The sequence below is a fragment of the Pelodiscus sinensis genome, chromosome 15 (assembly GCF_049634645.1).
Source record: "Pelodiscus sinensis isolate JC-2024 chromosome 15, ASM4963464v1, whole genome shotgun sequence".
Lineage (NCBI taxonomy): Eukaryota > Metazoa > Chordata > Testudines > Trionychidae > Pelodiscus > Pelodiscus sinensis.
In genome coordinates, this window is record NC_134725.1 from 389396 (window position 1) to 398747 (window position 9352).

The following is a 9352-nucleotide window of genomic DNA, read 5'->3' on the forward strand; positions in this document are numbered from 1 at the left end:
TGACGTGGGGAGATGATGTAGAGGCCTATCTCCTGGCCTTCGAGCGGGCCGCCCACTGCGAGGCGTGGCCAGAGGGGCAGTGTGCCAGCATATGTGCACCATTCCTCTGTGGGGAAGCACAGGGGGCCTACTACGATCTGCTAGCTGAGGACGCAGCCAGCTACCCTCGGCTCAAGGAGGAGATCCTGGCTCGTGCAGGGGTAACTGCTGCAGCCCGGGCCCAGAGATACCATGACTGGAAGTGCCAAGAGGGAAAACCCCCGAGGGCCCAACAGTTTGAGGTGGTTCATCTCGCCTGGAAATGGCTGCGCCCCGCTGTACGTAGCTGTCAGCTGATGGTCAGGGCAGTGTGTGTGTGTTACACCCGAGTCTTCAACTGCTGGGACACAAGGTCCTGTCGCAGCGGGCAGCCTTAGGAAAGACCGACAGGCGCCCCGAGAAGTTTAACGTCTGTGTCTTTGACTGCTAGGACCAGGCTGACAGACGCCCCAGAGTTTACAGGGAGATCTTATTACACCTCAGACTTTGACTGCTAGGATACGTGATCCCTTCGCAGCGGGCAGCCTAGGGAAGGCTGAGAGATGCCCCACGGATCTGTCCTCTGGAAGCGACACGATCCAACTGCCCAGCTCTGCCTGTATCTGTCCCTTATGACCGGCTGGAGTTCTTTTAAATTGTGCTTTGTTCTGTTACAGCAACTGAAGGAGTCAGGTTAAAGCTTAAACAGTTACAGGTTTATTACAAAAACTTATAAATCATATGGTTACAATGGCTATTGCTCTATTTCTTAACTGCTAGCAAATATAGATCTTAAAAATGGTTACAAAGAAAATAAAGATAGAAAATAGAAATAATGGTACCAAGTGACAGCTTAATCTTTAAAGAGCTCTAAGTCTATGTGTACACTTAAGACAAAGGACACATCCAGGTACAATTTTTACCCCCTTCTGCGTCTCTCGACTCCAGCGTATCAGGCCAGGGCCGGTCCCTCAATTCCTAGGAAAGACAAATACGAGGTGGGTGTCCCTGTGGAACCTCGGGAGGCCAATCACCTAACCCGACCAGCAGATAGATGGTAGATTGACGCTCAGAGTAAGTGTGCTGCCGGACCCATCTTTATACTCATAGGGGCCTGTATCCTCTTTCTTATCTAAGATGCCAAATTGTGTTGGTCTGTCTTTGTGACGCCAGTTCTTACAAGGGAGTTTCAACTTAATTTACACTTGCAAGAGAGAGAACTAAATTGGGAGTACTGGGCATTCTTTTCTTAGTGGGCGATCTCTCCCCCCGGACAGTGTGTGTTCGTATCAATATAGGTTTCAGTCAAGGCAGTTCTCGCAGCCTCGAGGTCAACAATTGGCGTATCTCTGTTTACAGCCATCCAGGGTCACAGCAGCCAGCATATCTGGGCCTTCTGGCTTCAAAGACGATGCTGATTTTACTGCTCTGTGTGCCCTGTATGCTTCCAGGCAAGCAAAGATGGATGTTACAGGGGGGGTTCCTGTCTGGCTACAGTAGCCCAGAGGAGATCCTGGAGACCCTCGTCATCAACCAGTGTTATATGTGTTCACTTTTTTTGATTGTATCCCTTTGGTATATATGGTCGTGCCAATTTTCTTCTACAATTTGATCTGAGGAAGTGGGTCTGGCCCATGAAAGCTCATCATCTAATAAACCATCTTGTTAGTCTTTAAAGTGCTACATAGTCCTGTTTTTTGTTTCAGCAAGACTAGACTAACACGGCTTCATCTCTATTACTACTGGATATTTGTCACATTCCTTCAGAGTAGTGAGTATAGTATCAGTTAGTCCTTCCCTTGTGGTCTTGTCTACTGTTTTAAAACCAATAAAGTGTTCCTGAATGGTCACTTTACCATCTGAAGTGCCAAGAAACCTAACAGTGAAAGACATGTTTTTGGAATGGCTTACATCTGAAGTGCAGGATAAACTTAAAAAACAACAAATAGTCTGGTAGCACTTTAAAGACCTACCCCTCTGAAGCATCTGAAGTGCAGTTCAATATCACAGTGTAGTACTTGGCACTCTTTAACCTTTTAATAATATCTTGTAGTACTTTCCTCACCAACAATTCAATTATCTCATTCTGGATTCTTTTTCCACAGTAATGATCTGGCACCTCCTGTAGCAGATCACTGGCTGTGCTCCCTGGGTCCTGAGCTTCCTGGCAGTTCTTAAGAAGCCTCAGAGGCTCACGGCGACCCTCCCACTGCCTCTCAGTGCTTAAGAGGCGAGGGTTCCCCACTTAACGAGCCCTTTTCTTCATCGGCCAGTCATTAGCTGGGAGGGAAAAGACCCTTTCACAGCCCAAAAGTTTCCCTTTTCTCTCGGTGGCAGTCAACCAGATGTGGGGAAAGGTTGGGGGGAATTTGGGCCCTCCCACTTACTTGGGGTTCTGGCCCAGGGACCCTAGGTAGCGGTTACCAGTGGGGCTCTTGCCCCTGTCCCCACCATATAGTAGCCTTTTCCCTGGGCCACTTCCCCAACCACTCCCACAATACCTTCTCCCTAAGGCCTGGGGAAGGACCTCTTCTGTTTGCCTCTCGCTGTTTGTCTGGCTCTGGCTCTGGCTCCTACTGCATGGATTGCTATGAACAGATTTCAAGTATTTTTCCATTGTGTCTGCATCTTTCTTCATTGCACTCATTATCTCAGCTTTTCCTTTCCTGTTCTGTGCTCCTGACATCTTCTTTGTAGGTACTGGCAAAGTTGTTTCCTCCCAAGTTTCCTGAAATACAAAACACCTCCATGTTTGTTACACTATTTCACATCACATGATTTGGGGGAGGGGGGGAAGGAATCAACTTCAAAATGCTAAACAGAACAACAGATCTTTCTGCCCAGAACTTGTCTCTTACTTGCTCTAGCCAGTAACATAAAATATGGTTACATAAAATGCTATGACAAAGGATCATTTATAGATAGGCTTTCCTTCTTGCTGGTCCATTATTGCAGAATTAATATCTGAAAACAAACTAAAGACTTATTTTATTCATTTTGGTTTTGAGTTTGTAATTTAAAAACAGGAGGTAAGTAATCTTCAGCAGAGGTACTCTTTCAAACATTAATAAGATGAAACAAAAGACGGGACTATGCAGCACTTTAAAGACTAACATGAGTGTGTGTGTGAATGTGAGGTGATACTTGGGGAAGCTATCTTTGTAATGGGTAAGATAATTAGCATCTTTGTTACGGCCCATTCATAAAGTGTCAAATTTAAGCATGAATGACAGTTCTGAGGGTTCCCTTTGTAGTCCCACGAAAGCTCATCACCTAATAAACCATGTTGTTAGTCTTTAAAGTGCTGCATAGCCCTGTCTTTTGTTTCAGCTACACCAGACTAACATCTGGTAGTAACCAGACTACATCTCTATTACTATTAATAAGATGGACTCTGTATCATATCCTTTGGGAATTTCCACTGTCGGGGACTTTAACCCGGACGGCCTCCGTTCGTTGTCTGACCGCAAAGAGACAGGCAACACCAGCAAGATCCAATCACAAGCTCTTTATTGAATAGTGCGCACTACAATAGAGAGCGGCCCGTCTCCCAAGTGAACCAGCCACGATTTCAGTAACAAGTAAGATTATATAGACAGTTCCGTCGCGTCATAAAACATTTGCCCAAGCATCTCAGCCCCCCTTAATTAGTTAGAAGCTTCTAGTGTTAATGCGTATACTTCATGGCCTTAAGCAATTCATAATGCGTCAACAGCTTTCTTATCAGCCCAGAAGGCAAGTACCAAACAACAAGGAGACAGGGAGTTAAAACAAACAGAGGGCAGAGACAGTTCGTTAAGATCAGGGTGAGAACAGAAACAGGGAGTTACCTTATCAGTTCTCAAACTAGCTGTTCCCATCACAGGCGCAGCCTTTCACTTACTTTATTTTGCAACTTAAGCAAGTACGTAGGGATTGCCCCTTGCTTGAGCCATATTTCTAGTTCTGCTCAGGGACTACCCAGAAACCTTTGTTAACCTCTTTCCTTGATCTGTCTTAACATAACTGCACTAGGCCCAATTCTCTAGGGCCTAACACCACTATCCATAGATGTGTAATTGGAGTTTTAAGAGATTAAAGGACAACACCCATCCTTAAGGATACATGAGGGAAGCTGCTCAGTCCCTTGCTCCCCTGAGTATAGGGCTATTGTCTCTCTTTCTTGCAAAGGGAGTTGTCACAGTCCTTGGCCAAGCCCTTCCTTTAAGAGCTACATGGGGAATGGGTTATTGTAGATTAAATATTTACCCTAAGATATGACGCACAGAAGGCAGGCTGCTATCTTTGAATGGCATCAGATTGTGAAATGGAACAGTGGGTAAAAAATCCCGAGTGGGTCACTTGCCCTTCAGTGGGTTCTTCCTCCACAGTTTGTGCTGCTCTGCAGAAGCCCTGGCAGCTCCATAGCCACAGCTGCACTTGCCCCTTATGCCTGGTGCTTGGCCTGCAGCTCAAGGTGAGATCCATGCTGTCAGATGGGGGCTGCATCTTGCTTGAACCCATGGCCCTCCTGCAGCCCTCTGGCTACTCCTGACTCACCAGGGGGCCATTTCAGATTGTGACAGGGCTGGGGGAGGCAACTTTAACTGTGACTCCAGAGGATACTTAGGCACCTGAAATCGCTAGTTTTTTTTCTTTTTGCAAATAACTTAGAAATTAGCTGTTGATTTCACAGTACACACAAGTTCCTTGGGCCTTGGGTGGAAGGGGCAGAGCTGGGGGCCCAGTGCAGGAGCAGAACCGCCATGGTGGGGCTGGAGAGGAAGACTGACAGGGGAAATATGAAGATCTCCATGGCCGTGGAGGACAGCTTCAGGCGCCCCAGTGGCCCTGTGCTGGCTGGCCCGGAGAAGTGGGCAGAAACCCAAATGTGCTCCACCTGAAGGTGGGGGGGGGGCACAGTTCCATCCGCCACCTGAGTGCACCCACCTCCCACTCTGGGCTCTCCATCCCCCGGCCGCTCTCCCCCTCGCCTACGGGCAGCAGCCACTCACCAGGTGGCAGCCAAGAGCAGCACAACATTACAGGGGCTGGAGGACTCAGGAGGAGGGGGCAGGGCAGCCACACAGCCAGCTGCGGGAGCCCCAAGGTCAGTTATGTATTTTCTCTTGACTGAACTAGAGAAGCCATGTTGTAATTTCCTTCTGTGACACTGGGTCCTGCCATGAGGGCAGGGGACTGGACTCGATGACCTCTCAAGGTCCCTTCCAGTCCTAGTGTTCTATGATTCTATGACACTAGAGGGAGCATGCTGACTGATTTAACTTGTAGTCTTTAGTCACAAAATCCTAACAGTTTTGTACTCAACATGTAATATGCACTGCTATTATGCCTGCCATCATAACTTTACCTTAACAAAATTTTATGTGACATTATTTATTCAAAACAGTACCATTCTAAAGTGCTTATGGGGTGCACAGAAATCCAGAAACTATTTCTCATGCTCATCCAGATTCCCAATGCAGACACAGAAATCTCAATAAGTAAGTATGGAGGCCAATTTGGTTAATTCCAGTCCTAATTGGAACTGAATGTGTCATACATAAATCCAATTTCTGGATTCAATACTCATTAGTATTCTTGTATTGTCTCACTGTTGGATACGCAGCAGAGAGGAGAGAGCATAGAAACCCACCTGCCTGTTTCCCATGCACTATTACACAACATCTTTGTGAGAAACAGCAGAAGGGAAACTGAGACTTGAGTAATTGTAAATGTGTGTGAATTCAAATGACAAGTTAGATCCAAATTATATCTTTAAACAAATATAAATTAATGGTTACAAGTCTCAGAGGGGTAGCTGTGTTAGTCTATATCTCCAACGGCAACAAGGAGTCCTGTGGCACCTTAAAGACCAATATTTATTTGCGCATAAGCTTTTGTGGGCAAAACCCCACTTCGTCTGATGTGTAGAGTGGAAAAATGGATGGAATTTTCTACTCCATGCATCTGATGAAGTGTGTTTTTGCCCACGAAATCTTATGCCCAAACAAAGCTGTTAGTCTTTAAATTAAGGATTAGTAATTTATAATTTTATGACAATGTCTTTATAAAAACTACTGTTTACATAAATGTCATTTTATAGATTTTTTTCAAAAGTCAATTAATCTTTCATCCTTGATCAATCTATGTTCCATATGTGTTAGAAGCCTGAGTACTAGTTGAGGTGGGCATTTTTATGAAGGAAGAGAAAAAGTAATTCCTATGTAATAAAAAGCAAAAGAAAGAAGTGCAAAAGAGATGCCACTATTAGCCTTTTGCAGAATGTATTTTAAATGCATGAAAAGTGAAAAAGTTTTATGGGCTATTGTGCAACCCCAGAAGGCTAATCTTAGCTAACTCTGTGGACTGTGGTACTTGTCATTCTAGGGTTTCAAAGAAATTACAAATATTAATTAATTTAAATAATTTAATATAATGAATTAATTCTGATACCTTATGTAACCTTGTTAAAAGCTGATATAAAGAGCTACCAATGGAAGTTATAAGTTTTGTTGGTTCTTCAAACCAGAGGACCTACTCTACAGTCATGATGCCATCTACTATCACTTTATCTTTTAACTATTTACACATACACACACATAGCTATAAAGCAGTCCTGCAACAACCCTTGCATCAAACATTAATGAATTAACTCTAGCATTATATACATTAAAAAACCCCTCTTATTCATGAAAAAGGGAAGAGAAAAATGAATTATAGGACTCTCCAGTTGGGTTTATGTATATTTTGTAAGATGGTCAGGTAGTGATGAACTCTATAAGAATCTAGATAAAATAGAATACTTACTTGTTTGATGCAGGTAAATATTGTATTACAGGTGGTTACACTGAGACATGGAGAAGACAAATGACTTGTCCAAGGATGTATGAATCAGTTGCAGAGCTAGGAATAGAATCCAGCTCCTAGACTCCAGCTACTGGTAATCTTTGTTCCAAAGTTGAGGGTTGGGCATCTCGGGAGCCCTGGCTTTTGTAATTTTGCAGAAATGAAACACGAATCTAGCAATAGGATTCCACTAATCAATGAAGATCATTCTAATATCTGACCACTAGTTGACAGTTTTATCACTAGAGTCCAGCTTTATCATTTAGTGGAGTATTGAGAACTCTTACTCCTGTACGAATCACATTTTGAATTTGTGAAGGATATTGGCATGTCAGCATGTTCCTATTGCTGCCGGCACACAGTGCCCGAGAGGGGGGCAACAGCTGGGTTCGTTGCCCGGTGTGCGCACTCCAATAAGAAGCAAAACAAAGTTTATTTGAACGTTCAAATAGGTGCGAGGAGACCAGACATCTCAAATCAAGCACACCAACGTAAGCAGTTTTCCCTCCTTATATACCCAGGTTGTTTACTTGCAGGAGAATAGTGAACTGTAACAAGCAAGATTCCCACGCTGGGACCTCCTCCTCCTCCCCCTTTACAGAAACACATCTGAATTCTTCTTCTATATTACTGATAGTAACTAAGCAACTTCAAGGTCTTGCTGTTTTGCTGTTCCCAGCTGTTAGTGAGCTAGAGAAAAGTTATGCTTGGGGGAGGGAAGGGGGCTTTTAGGGTGCTTGGGCCTAGAGCGGGGGGGGGGGCTTCATCGATCCTTGTGATCTTCCACTCCCCCCGAGTTACCTAGGATTATGCCCTGTGACCCCAACACTATGAAGGTGTATTACAGGTCTAGACTGTGTGTTATTTGTGGGTATTTGTATGTGAGTGCTGGTCTGAACACAAGAGTGTGTGTTCATAAGAACAGATGCGTGGAGTTAAGTGGGCATGTGTAATTTGCAGGTTTGACCACACAGCTATGAACACATACATATTTGTATGTGGTCAAATGCAGATGCGAGTAGTGCCAGCTTCTCTCTGTGTGTCCATGTCTGTGTAGGTGGTGAGGGAGAAGGGATACATCTGTGTGCATCAAGCTGTGTGTGTGTTTAGATGTCAGTATTCGTGTATGTGTTCGTATGTGCCACGTGGTAATGGAGCAGTCCCAGCTGAGCTCCCGATGCGAAATGCTGGTGTATTAGGGTTACCCTGCCTTAGCCCTCCCCCTTCAGGGACTGACCTGGGTAGAGATGACACCCGCCCCCCGGCCAAGACAAACAGAGCTTCCCCTTTAAGAGGCCCGCTTGGGTTGTCAATGGCAGCGTCCCCTCCCCTTCCTGCAACGGCAGCGAGTGCGATTCACAGAACAGCCGCCAGAGCCTGGGCAGTGGGCCGGGGAGATGGGCAGCTGGGAACAGTGGCGGTGGCGCCGGGTCACTCACAAGGGCTCCAGGTTCCTCGGAACCATGGGATAGCGAGCGGGCTGGCGAGGAATCAGCCGCAACCCTGCCGCCAGTGCACGGCGGGGCCCGGGAGCGTGTGCGCCCAACAGGCAGCACAATAGTCTAGGACAGGGGTCTCCAAACTTTTCAGCCCGAGGGCCGCATTAACTATCAAACAGCAGTTCGGGGGCCGACTACACACTTGAGGTCCAAATAAAAACCAATCAAAACATGGATGTTGTTTTTAATTATTTATTTAATATTATTTTATTCAGTTATTATTTAATAACACATTGATACACTACACATGAACACCTGTATTAGTGTGAATGGTGAAATTGTTTCCTGGATGCCAAAATAGCAGACATTTCTGGCTTTAGAAATCACTGTTTGAAATTGGGGGTGGTTCAATATGTTCAGCCTAAGACACTCACACTTGAAGAGATGTGATCGCTCTCCTATCATGCAGGGAATGAGGTGACAATTTGTAACATAGCCTCATGGAACAAGGGGCATGCATTTTAATGGGAAAAGCTGGTTTGAAAGCAGACACGTTATCACTGTGCCACAGCAACCAGACCGCCTCCTGCAATGGGCACCAGCTCCTCAGCCCCGCCCCCGGAGAAGTAGCCCCTCGCTCCTAGCCCCTGAGAAACCACTGTTGGGTTTCCTCCCCTCCGTCCAGCCTCCCGCGATCTTCTGCCGCCGGGTCTGATCCGGAGCCCGCCTTCGAGACCCCCCTTTTTCGCCCGCCCGGCCAAGCGGCACGTGGAGCCGTCCCTGACCTGGGCTACCTGCTGTCCCGTGCGCGCGCTGGGGCCTCGCGCAGCCACCTGCGAATCCGTTTCTCCCGCTGACACCAATGCTCGGACTCAAGCGCCTCAGGGATAATCTCGCCGGCACGCGGAAGAAGGCGGGGCCAGACAAAAAGGTCTCCACGGGCCGGATGAGAGGGCCTCGCGGGCCGCATCCGGCCCGCGGGCCGTAGTTTGGAGACCCCTGGTCTAGGAGGTGGGAGTGCGCAGCCCGGAGCGAGAACCGAGCGGCGGGGCTCTCCGTTGCCCCGC

The 9352-nt window shown here is 46.5% G+C and overlaps 1 long non-coding RNA gene across 1 annotated transcript; it reads right to left on the bottom strand.

The window, feature by feature from the left end:
- Positions 1 to 698: 698 nt before the first annotated feature.
- Positions 699 to 7317, bottom strand: LOC142818378 (uncharacterized). Its single transcript, XR_012895874.1, has 3 exons — positions 6808 to 7317; positions 2520 to 2746; positions 699 to 996 (listed from the first exon to the last, which is right to left on the bottom strand). It is a non-coding gene; the product is annotated as an uncharacterized LOC142818378 (long non-coding RNA).
- Between the last annotated feature and the right edge of the window lie 2035 nt (positions 7318 to 9352).